This window comes from Triticum aestivum, chromosome 6B (genome assembly GCF_018294505.1).
Source record: "Triticum aestivum cultivar Chinese Spring chromosome 6B, IWGSC CS RefSeq v2.1, whole genome shotgun sequence".
Taxonomy (NCBI): domain Eukaryota; kingdom Viridiplantae; phylum Streptophyta; class Magnoliopsida; order Poales; family Poaceae; genus Triticum; species Triticum aestivum.
In genome coordinates, this window is record NC_057810.1 from 530373491 (window position 1) to 530383866 (window position 10376).

Genomic DNA, 10376 nt, shown 5'->3' on the forward strand with positions numbered 1-10376 from the left:
GGATGCCCATGGAGACTGCCATCCGAAGACCATGCAACAGAGCCCGTATTCGGCTGCATTGTTGCAGTCTGTGTATAATATTTGGAGTACATACTGAACCGTGTCTCCGGTGGGGGATGTCAGGACAACACCCGCTCCCAATCCGGCTAGCATTTTGGAGCCGTCGAAGTGCATGATCCAATTGGAATATGCACCATACTCTTTAGGGAGTTCGGCCTCTGTCCATTCTGCGACGAAGTCAGCCAGTACTTGGGACTTAATGGCTCGCCTTGGTTTGTATGTTATGTCGAATGGAAGGAGCTCGATATCCCATTTAGCAATCTGGCCCGTGGCGTCTTTATTATGTCATTGAGTGGTACATCGGAGGCCACCGTTATCGAACAATCTTGAAATTAGTGTCGTAGTTTCTGGGATGCCATGAAGACCGCATATGCTATGTTTTGATAGTGTGGGTACCGGGACTTGCATGGAGTGAGGACAGTGGACATGTAGTATACCGGCTTTTGAAGCGGGAACTTATGTCCGTCCGTTTCTCGTTCGACAACGAGCACTGCGCTTACAACTTGGTGTGTTGCAGCTATGTATAACAACATGTGAAAGTGCGTTATGTCGACTTGAGGGGGGGTGAATAGGCGATTTTTACGAATTCTTCACTGAGGAATTTGCCGATGAGGAAATTCCTTAGCGAAGAACTATTAGCAGCGGAATAAGTACTCAGAAGTAAGCATAACAGAATACAAGCATGGTCATCATGATGAAATGAAGACTAGCACACAGTACAGAAAGCGTAATCACAGGATAACACAAGATGAAGACAAACAGACTGAAGAAATTGAACTGAGGAAATTGAGAAAGTCTTCAGTCAAAGTCTTCAAACACAGATATGAACAAACACTCAACACAGTAATGAGGAAATGAAAAGGTTGAGGAAATAGAACCAGTTAGGTTGGTGAAGACAATGATTTGGTAGACCAGTTCCAACTGCTGTCTCAGTTGTACGTCTGGTTGGAGCGGCTGAGTATTTAAACTCGAGGACACATAGTCCGGGACACCCAGTCGCTGAGCACGAAGCTCAGGACACCCAGTCCTCGCTGTATTCTCCTTGAACTAAGATCACACAGACCTCGTCCAATCACTCGCGGTAAGTCTTCAGGCGACTTCCAAACCTTCACAGACTTGGTCACTCGGTGATCCACAATTTCTCTTGGATGCTCTAGACCTTGACGCCTAACCGTCTGGAAGAAGCACAGTCTTCAAAGGTAACAAGCATCGGATCCATGCAGGATCAATTTCTTCAGTGATGCTCAATCACTTTGGGTTTGTAGGTGTTTGGGTTTGGGGTTTTTCCTCACTCGATGATTTTCGCTCAAAGTCCTCGGAGGATGGGTTGCTCTCAAATGACAAGTGTCAAGTTCTCTCGGAGCAGCCAACCAGCTAGTGGTTGTAGGGGGCGGCTATTTATAGCCTAGGGAGCAGCCCGACATGATAAGACATAAATGCCCTTCAATGATATGACCGTTAGGTGGATAAGATATTTTGGGACAGCTGGCGCGTAGCACAGCAACGGGCGGAAATTTGACTCTCAAATTCCTCAGGGCTATCATGTTCCTCACTGTGTAGGTAATTCGCACTGACAAATTCCTAACTCCTCAGTCAGAACAAATTCATCAGCGACCAGAAGAACTTCGTCTCTGTCACTGAAGAAAGTGACTGAACTGTATGAGATTTCTAAAGGCTTCACTCAAAGGGATTGGTAGGTGTAGGATTTTGAGTTGAGCATCACATGGAAATTTTTCCTTAGTATTTCCTCGACCCCCTTTAACAGTACGGTGTTTCCTATGACTCAAGAAAGAGAAAATGAAACTACGAAAACAAAAGTCTTCACGCTTCATGTTCCACAAATGAATACCAAGTCTTCAAGGTCACACCAATTTCTTCACTTTCAAAGTCTTCCGAAAGTCTTCAGAATATCAAAGTCTTCAGTTGAAGAACTTCATTTTTAGGGGTCGACTTTCTCTGTAAATATCAAACTCCTCATAGACTTATAGACCTGTGTACACTCACAAACGCATTAGTCCCTTAACCTATAAGTCTTCAATACACCAAAATCACTAAGGGGCACTAGATGCACTTACAATCTCCCCCTTTTTGGTGATTGATGACAACATAGGTTAAGTTTTCAACGGGGATAAACATATGAAGTGTATACACTGATATTGAGGAATTTGATTACAAGATATAGAAGAACTCCCCCTGAAGATGTGCATAGTGAGGAATTTGCTTTTGAGGCAATGCACATTTGAAGAGTTGAATCATGGAGATCTCCCCCTATATCTTGTAATTCATACACGCATTTGACATATAATATGAAGAATTTGAAATGCATGATGAAATATGGTGCCTGATGAGATTCAGCATGCATGCAATGTCATTAACGAGGAATAAGCATGCAAAGAATAATGCAACAAAAGTATCAGCGCACCATCGGGTTTAAGATTACAACTCGATCCAAATAAAAGTTTCAGAAGAACGAGAGTTGTAACTTAAAAAAATGCCCTTAATATAGATCCGCTTGAAGACTAACTCAGATTTCTCCCCCTTTGTCATCAAATGACCAAAAGGATTGAAACTGAGGACTAACGCCCCTGAAGAATTTCAAGTCGATGGAGGAGCGCCAGCGTTGTCGGGGTTGTTTGTTGTAGCAGGGCCTGCCGCAGTGTCGTCCAAATCTTCATACTCATCAGTGTCACGCGATGAAGAATAAGAGCTGGCCACCAGTGGAGGAATTTTGACCCTCTTGAATTTCTTTGGAGGAGGTGCAGACCAGTCAAATTCTTCCTTGAGACCCATAGTCTTCAGTTCTTCAGCGCTATAGACATGAGTGAGGACAGCCCAGGTGCGGTTGAAGGTTTCATGAAGGTAGTATTGGTTCTTCTTCACTGCGTTGTGTGTTGAGGTCATATTGTGAAGAAGTGCACCAAACTGACGCTTTACCCATTTGTGATTGCGATCAACCTTCTGATGAAGACTGAGGAGTAACTCACGGTCAGTCATCACCCTGGGTGCTGTTGGTTGAGGATTTTGCTTGGCTGAGGTATTTGCGGCAGAGTCATGTGTGGCAGAATCGTCATTGGTAGAGTAAGATGCAGCCTTGCAAAATTGACCATCCAATGGACGAATGCCTTCATCGATCACAGCAGCGGCCTTGCCTTTATCATCAGCTGATGAAACTGTCCGTTTGAGGACTTCAATGGGAGGCAAGTAGCTACCGTGGTTCAGAGTGTCAGCTTTGTAATTCAGTGAAGATCTTTCCCTGATGAATTTCTTCATGGACAGATGAAGTGGTATGAGGTTCTTCAGATCCCATTTGAACAGTTGGAGCAGGGACTGAGGTATCTGTTGGATTGGGGTGAAGCATGGAGAATTTGGATGCTGACTGTCCCAAAAGTCATCGTTCATCGCTGGCGTTGTGCTTCCAATATCCACATCTTCTTCAAGTTCCTCAACACCGGCCTCTTCAGCTGTGAACTGAGGCATAGGCGAGGAAATGATTGGTGTTGAAGGGATTGCTTCCACTTCAATTTCTTCATCAATCTGCTCTGACGAAGCAGCAGAATGATTTTCTTCATCAGATTCGCTTGGGATCTCATAGTCTTCTCCAAAAGGAACAAGGTCCTTTGATGGCATGGAGGAAATCGGAACAACATCAATTGGATTTTTGAGTGAGCTGGTCATTAGCTTCATTTTCTTCGCAGCCGAAGAGTTTGACGCAGCTGATGCCTTCCTTTTCTTCACTGCAGCTCGCTCTGTAGCCTTGGTCTTCTTCACATCAGAAGCAGATGGAAGAATTGGAGTTGGTGTGGGTGCGGAGGAGCTGAGGAATCTGGTTCATTTTCTTCAGGCGCAACTGATGCAGTTGCTCCAATCTCTTCAATTTCTTCAGGTGCACCACTAGTGGATGCCCTGGCAATTTCTTCAGCGGCTGGAATTTCTTCACCAGCCCTGGAACGAGCATGTTCTTCAGCAGGCTGAAAGTCATCAGCGGTGCTGGCATGTTCTTCAGCAGGCTGAGCAGAGTCTGCAGCCTGAAGATTTTCTTGTTGTGATGGGGCTGCAACATTTGTGAATTTCTACGTCAGATTGACGAATCTTACTTTAGCTCCTTGCCAATCAGCATAGTAGGCATGAAAGTCTTTGCTGAGGGCTTGAATTTCAGACTAAGCCTGGAGAAGTTCCTCAGGTGTCATTCTGACAACGTTTTTCTTCAGGAGCTTCTCCTTTCTGTATTGAGCTTTCCTGATCCCTCTTGCCTTTTCAAACTTCCATTTCTCTTGAGTGATGAAATGGGCCAGCATGTGACTATGACCAGGGGTCAGATGAAAATCAGGCATAGGGGTGTTAGGATCCTTGTGCCAGAGATCAATGTAATCGAGGATTTTTCTCGAATCCAAAAGTAGTGGCACAGATGTGCCTTTGGCTCTAGCGACCTTCACCTTTCTGTCTCTGATGATTTCTGCAAGTTCATCATCAGAAGCTTCATCATCGGAAGGCACATGGAATGCGACCTGTTTCTTCTTTGGACTTGGCCGAGGACCTCATCCAGCTGTTGCTTTGGTCTTCAACAGTGTGGGGCCTGATGAGGACATTGGTGCAGCTGAGGACCTTGCTGAAACACGAGAGGCAATCGAGAAACCAGCAGTCCTTTGACATGTAGCCAGATGCACAGGAGCTGAGGACTTTGAAGGAGCTGTTGAGGACTTTGGTGGAGCTGTAGCAGTGTGAGGAATTTGCCGTGAGGGCACTGTTGGTGAAGCACTTGGCTTACGAGCAGGCTTCTTTGGCATGGATTTCCTCGGTTTGACCGAGGCCTCAGTAGCAGTAGCAGTGGCAGAATCCTCATTGAATTTCTTCACTGCCTCCTTGGCTTGTCTTGCCAATTTAGCTTGGCGCTTAGCCCATTCTTCAGGAAAGTCCTCACCACGTTTGATGCTTGTGGGGTCAGCTACTTGGCCAGGTGCCAATGGAGCTCTTGGGCATGGAGGATTGAGGGCGAATTTCCTCATGTACTTTGGAGTCACATATCTGTATTCCCTCCATTCCCTTGCCCATCTCCGTTCAATCCTCTGAATGCGCACCTTGCGCTGATTTTTGTTTTCTTTGCCAAATTTTGCTTCATCAGGTGTGCAATAGTCAGCATAAATTTCCTCAGGGATTTCAAACGCAGTCATAACCTCAGGTTTCTTTCCTCCTTTCTGCGGCTTCTTACCGTCTGCCATATTCTTCAGTTGAGGAATTTGAACAATCGAGTTCTCTGAAGAAGTATGCAGTTTTTCTTCGAGGAACGCTGCAAATGAGTTAAGTTGATGAGAACCTAGTGATTCAGCAGCAGACATGAGTACCTGTGAACAGAGTACAGGTGCGAGGAATTCGGAGAGGTCATATGCGTTCTGAGGAGGTTTTTCGAAAAGAACAAGTTTTGAGGAATTTGACCAGATGAACCTTGAGGAATTTCACTAAGCGTTCTTGTCTTAGGTTCCAGAGTTGTACAGATCGAAGATCCACACAATTAGGGAATCTTGAAGAAAATGATTGCTTAGAGAAACAGTTCAAGATCATATGATGTGTGGTGTTCATATGTGTGAAGATTTGAAGAATAAACACCTTTGAAGATTTTCAGGAAAGTTTGAGAATCAAAGTGAGTAATAAAAGTAACTTTTAATTACCCGAAGTGAAGAACACGACGAACTGAGAAGAACAGATGTGAAGTTCGTCAGGTTAGATCTCCCACGCCCTAACTTGGCAGAGGAAGACAGCTACGGCGGCGGCGGAGTGAAGATTTCCGCGGTCGGCGTGAGTACGACGGCGACGAGGTCGAGGCAGCGAAGCTCTTCCTCACCGGCGACGATGGAGTAGCGGCGGCGCTAGGGTTTGAGGAGCTCGAGTGAGAGAGTAGCGATCGAGCGGAGTAAATGAAGTGAGGAAGGGGAGAGGGGTATTTATAGACACGGTGAAAAACTGTTCGCCCGAAGATTTGGGATGAACGTGCCCCTGCCCTTTCTCCTTCACGCGACATGTGTCACCCACGTACTGTGTAGTTGAGATCGTGTATGATCGTGGGTGAATAGAATAATGCATTGTGGGATGCGGAACGGTTTGAGCGGCAAAACCGAAAATTTGGATAAGATTTGTTTTAAAGTTTCGTTCGCAATTTCTTCAGCTGACAAGGACACAGTGAAGATTTTGAACGAGTTTCAAATAGAACGCATATGAAGAATTTGTGAATAGATTGGGTTGAGTATAGCATAGAGGGGGAAGGGTCCGATCACATTCACTTAGCAGAAAAAGCAACTTGAAGAAATAGCTATAAGTGAATGCTGTAGAGGACATAACGCATATATATATATATATATATATATATATATATATATATATATAGCCAATGAAGAAAAACGAAGGAAACAGTGAAGATTTTGAAAAGTTGAAGAATTTGAAAAACTGAAGAATTTCAAAACTGAGGAAAAACTCAAATTGAAGATTTTCAACTTTTTGTGGTGGCGTGACCCACCGTATAAGAATGATGATTTCAGACACCGCGTACAATTGTCGTAGGGTTCTGAGAATCAAATTCTTCATTAATTTCTTCACACTTAGAGTGTTATTCTTCATTGATTGAAGAAAAACGTTTCTTCATGTGTTGCACATCTAAGTCATCAATTTTGCATAAGTGTTAGGATGTGTGTCCTTTTCAAAGAACATTCGAAGATTCTAAGATATTTAGCTCACACCGCAACTTGCTAAATCTCTTCTCATCCAAGGGCTTAGTGAAGATATCAGCTAGCTGTTCTTCAGTCTTCACGTGCTCGATGGAGATGTCGCCCTTCAACACATGATCACGAAGAAAATGATGACGAATCTGAATGTGCTTTGTCTTCGAGTGCTGAACTGGGTTGTGAGCAATCTTGATGGCACTCTCATTGTCGCAGAGGAGAGGCACATTCTTCACGTTGACGCCATAGTCCTTGAGTGTTTGCTTCATCCAAAGCAGTTGAGCACAGCAAGAGCCAGCAGCAATGTATTCAGCTTCCGCAGTGGACAGTGATACGCAGTTCTGTTTCTTCGAGGACCAACAGACCAAAGATCGTCCGAGGAAATGACAAGTGCCAGAAGTTGACTTGCGGTCCACACGATCACCAGCATAGTCAGAGTCAGAATATCCAATGAGATCAAAAGCAGAGCCCTTGGGGTACCATAATCCTAGTGTTGGTGTGTGAGCTAGATATCGAAGAATATGCTTCACAGCCTTATGGTGTGATTCCTTCGGTGCAGCTTGAAATCGGGCACACATGCAAACACTAAGCATTATATCTGGCCTAGATGCACATAAGTACAATAAAGAACCAATCATGGAGCGGTATACCTTGTGATCGAAGTCAATACCATTTTCATCAGTGCATAGATGGCCATTTGTGGGCATAGGAATTTTGACGCCTTTGCAATCTTGCATGCCGAATTTCCTCAGTACATCTTTGAGGTATTTCTCCTGAGATATGAATATGCCATTGCGCTGTTGACGAATTTGAAGACCTAAGAAGAATTTCAACTCTCCCATCATAGACATTTGATATTCTTCACTCATCATATAGGCAAATTCATCACTATAACGTTGGTCAGTACAGCCAAAGATAATATCATCAACATATATTTGGCACACAAACAGTTCACCATCATAAGATTTAGTAAAGAGAGTAGGGTCGAGTGAACCGGGTGTGAAGCCATTCTTCACGAAGAATTCCTTCAATGTATCATACCACGCCCGAGGGGCTTGCTTGAGGCCATAGAGGGCCTTATTAAGTCTGAAGACTTTGTCAGGATTCTTTGGATCTTCAAAACCTGGGGGTTGAGCAACATATACTTCTTCCTCAAGCTTACCATTGAGGAATGCACTTTTCACATCCATTTGATATAAGATGATATCATGATGGTTAGCATAAGCAAGTAATATGCGAATAGCCTCAAGTCTAGCAACAGGTGCAAAAGTTTCATCGAAATCAATTCCTTCAACCTGTGTGTAGCCTTGAGCTACCAGTCGTGCCTTATTCCTCACCACAAGGCCATTTTCATCTTGCTTGTTGCGGTAGATCCACTTTGTGCCAATGATATTATGCTTGCGAGGATCTGGACGTTTGACCAGTTCCCAGACATTGTTGAGCTCGAACTGATGTAATTCTTCTTGCATAGCCTGAATCCACTCCGGCTCCAAAAATGCTTCATCTACCTTAGTGGGCTCTGTGATAGAGACAAAAGCATAGTGCCCACAAAAGTTAGATAAATGTGAAGCTTTTGAGCGTGTGAGAGGACCTGGTGCTCTAATGTCATCGATGATCTTCTCCACTTGCACTTCTTTTGCAACGCGAGGATGAGCTGGTTGTCGCTGAGGAGTTTGGTCAGCATTTTCTTCAGCACCATTTTCCTCAGCATTTTCTTCAGGTGTATCAGCTCGATGTTCTTCATGAACTGGAATGAATTCTTCAGCAAATTCTTCAGTAGGAATGACATCCTCAGTTGCCTTGAACTTGATAGAATCCTCAGGTGCTGGTTCATCTAACACAGAAGGTAGGTGCTCTCTTTGCGAGCCATTAGTTTCATCGAACCGCACATCTACAGTGTCAACAATCTTGTGAAGAACAATGTTGAAGACTCTGTAGGTGTGCGAGTCCTTTCCGTAACCAAGCATAAAACCTTCATGTGCTTTCGGTGCAAATTTAGAATTGTGGTGAGGATCTCTAATCCAACATTTAGCACCGAAGACTTTGAAATAACTCACATTGGGTTTCTTGTCAGTGAGGAGTTCATAGGCCGTCTTCTTGAAGAATTTGTGAAGATATACTCTGTTGATGATGTGGCACGCAGTATCAATTGCATCAATCCAAAAACGATGAGGCGTTTTGTATTCATCAAGCATAGTGCGAGCCATCTCAACAAGAGTTCTGTTCTTGCGCTCCACGACGCCATTTTGCTGAGGAGTATAGGGAGCAGATAACTCATGAGTAATACCAAGTTCATCAAGATAGTCATCAAGACCGGAATTCTTGAACTCAGTTCCATTGTCACTTCTGATGTGCTTGATCTTCACACCAAAGTTGGTTGAAGCCCTCGAGGAAAAACGTTTGAAGACTTCCTGCACTTCATGTTTGTAAGTAACAATGTGTACCCATGTATATCGAGAGTAATCATCAACAATGACAAAACCATATAGAGATGCATCATTAGTGACTGCTGAGTAATGATTAGGTCCGAAGAGGTCCATGTGAAGCAATTCGAATGGACGAGTAGTGGTCATGATAGTCTTCGCTGGATGCTTGGCCTTGGTCATTTTTCCAGCTTCACAGGCTCCGCATAAGTGATCCTTGAGGAATTTGACATTCTCAATGCCAATGACATGCTTCTTCTTCGCAAGCGTGTGCAAATTCCTCATGCCTGCGTGACCAAGTCGTCGATGCCATAGCCAGCCTTCTGAAGCTTTTGCAAGTAGACACACGGCTGGTTGTGGTCCTGTAGAGAAATCAACAATATACAAATCTCCTCTCCTAAAGCCTTCGAAGACTTTGGAATTGTCAGCTTCCATAATCACAACACAGCGATACTTGCCAAAGACAACAACCATATCAAGATCACAAAGCATTGAGACTGACATGAGGTTGTATCCTAAGGACTCAACAAGCATGACTTTGTCCATGTGTTTATCCTTAGAGATCGCAACCTTACCAAGACCCAATACCTGACTTTTGCCTTTGTCAGCAAAGATGATGTGCTTCAGATGTGACGGTGATAAGGGAGCATCCATCAAAAGATTCTTGTCACCAGTCATGTGATTTGTACATCCACTATCGAGGACCCATTCAGTGGCTTTGGGTTGATCATCCTGCAGATGAATTAGTGTAACTTACAATCTCATATGCTTCATCAATGAAGAATATGATATCAAGTTCATCAGATGAATTTCATCAAGCAGTAAACAGATATAGCAGTAGGAGGACGTGTGAAAGTTTATTTCATCATGATTCGCCTGCGTCCTTTCAGGCAATTTTGTCAGGTCCCCAGCAAATTCTTCAGACGTTAAGGCACGTCTGGAGACCTGACCCTGCAGAAGAGATTAGTTCTTTTTCTTCACCACCCACATCTGAAGGGGTGGCAAAGAGTTCATCACTCTGCGAGCACCATACGAGAATGGTGGCATAGAAGCCAAACCATTTCGTTTCACATAAGAGGGGTTAGGGTAAGCATATGAATAAGCAGAGAAATTCTTCGAGGACTTATGAACATAATGGTTTGAAGAATAATGCACATATTCATAGCCCTTAGCTCTACCCTGCGAA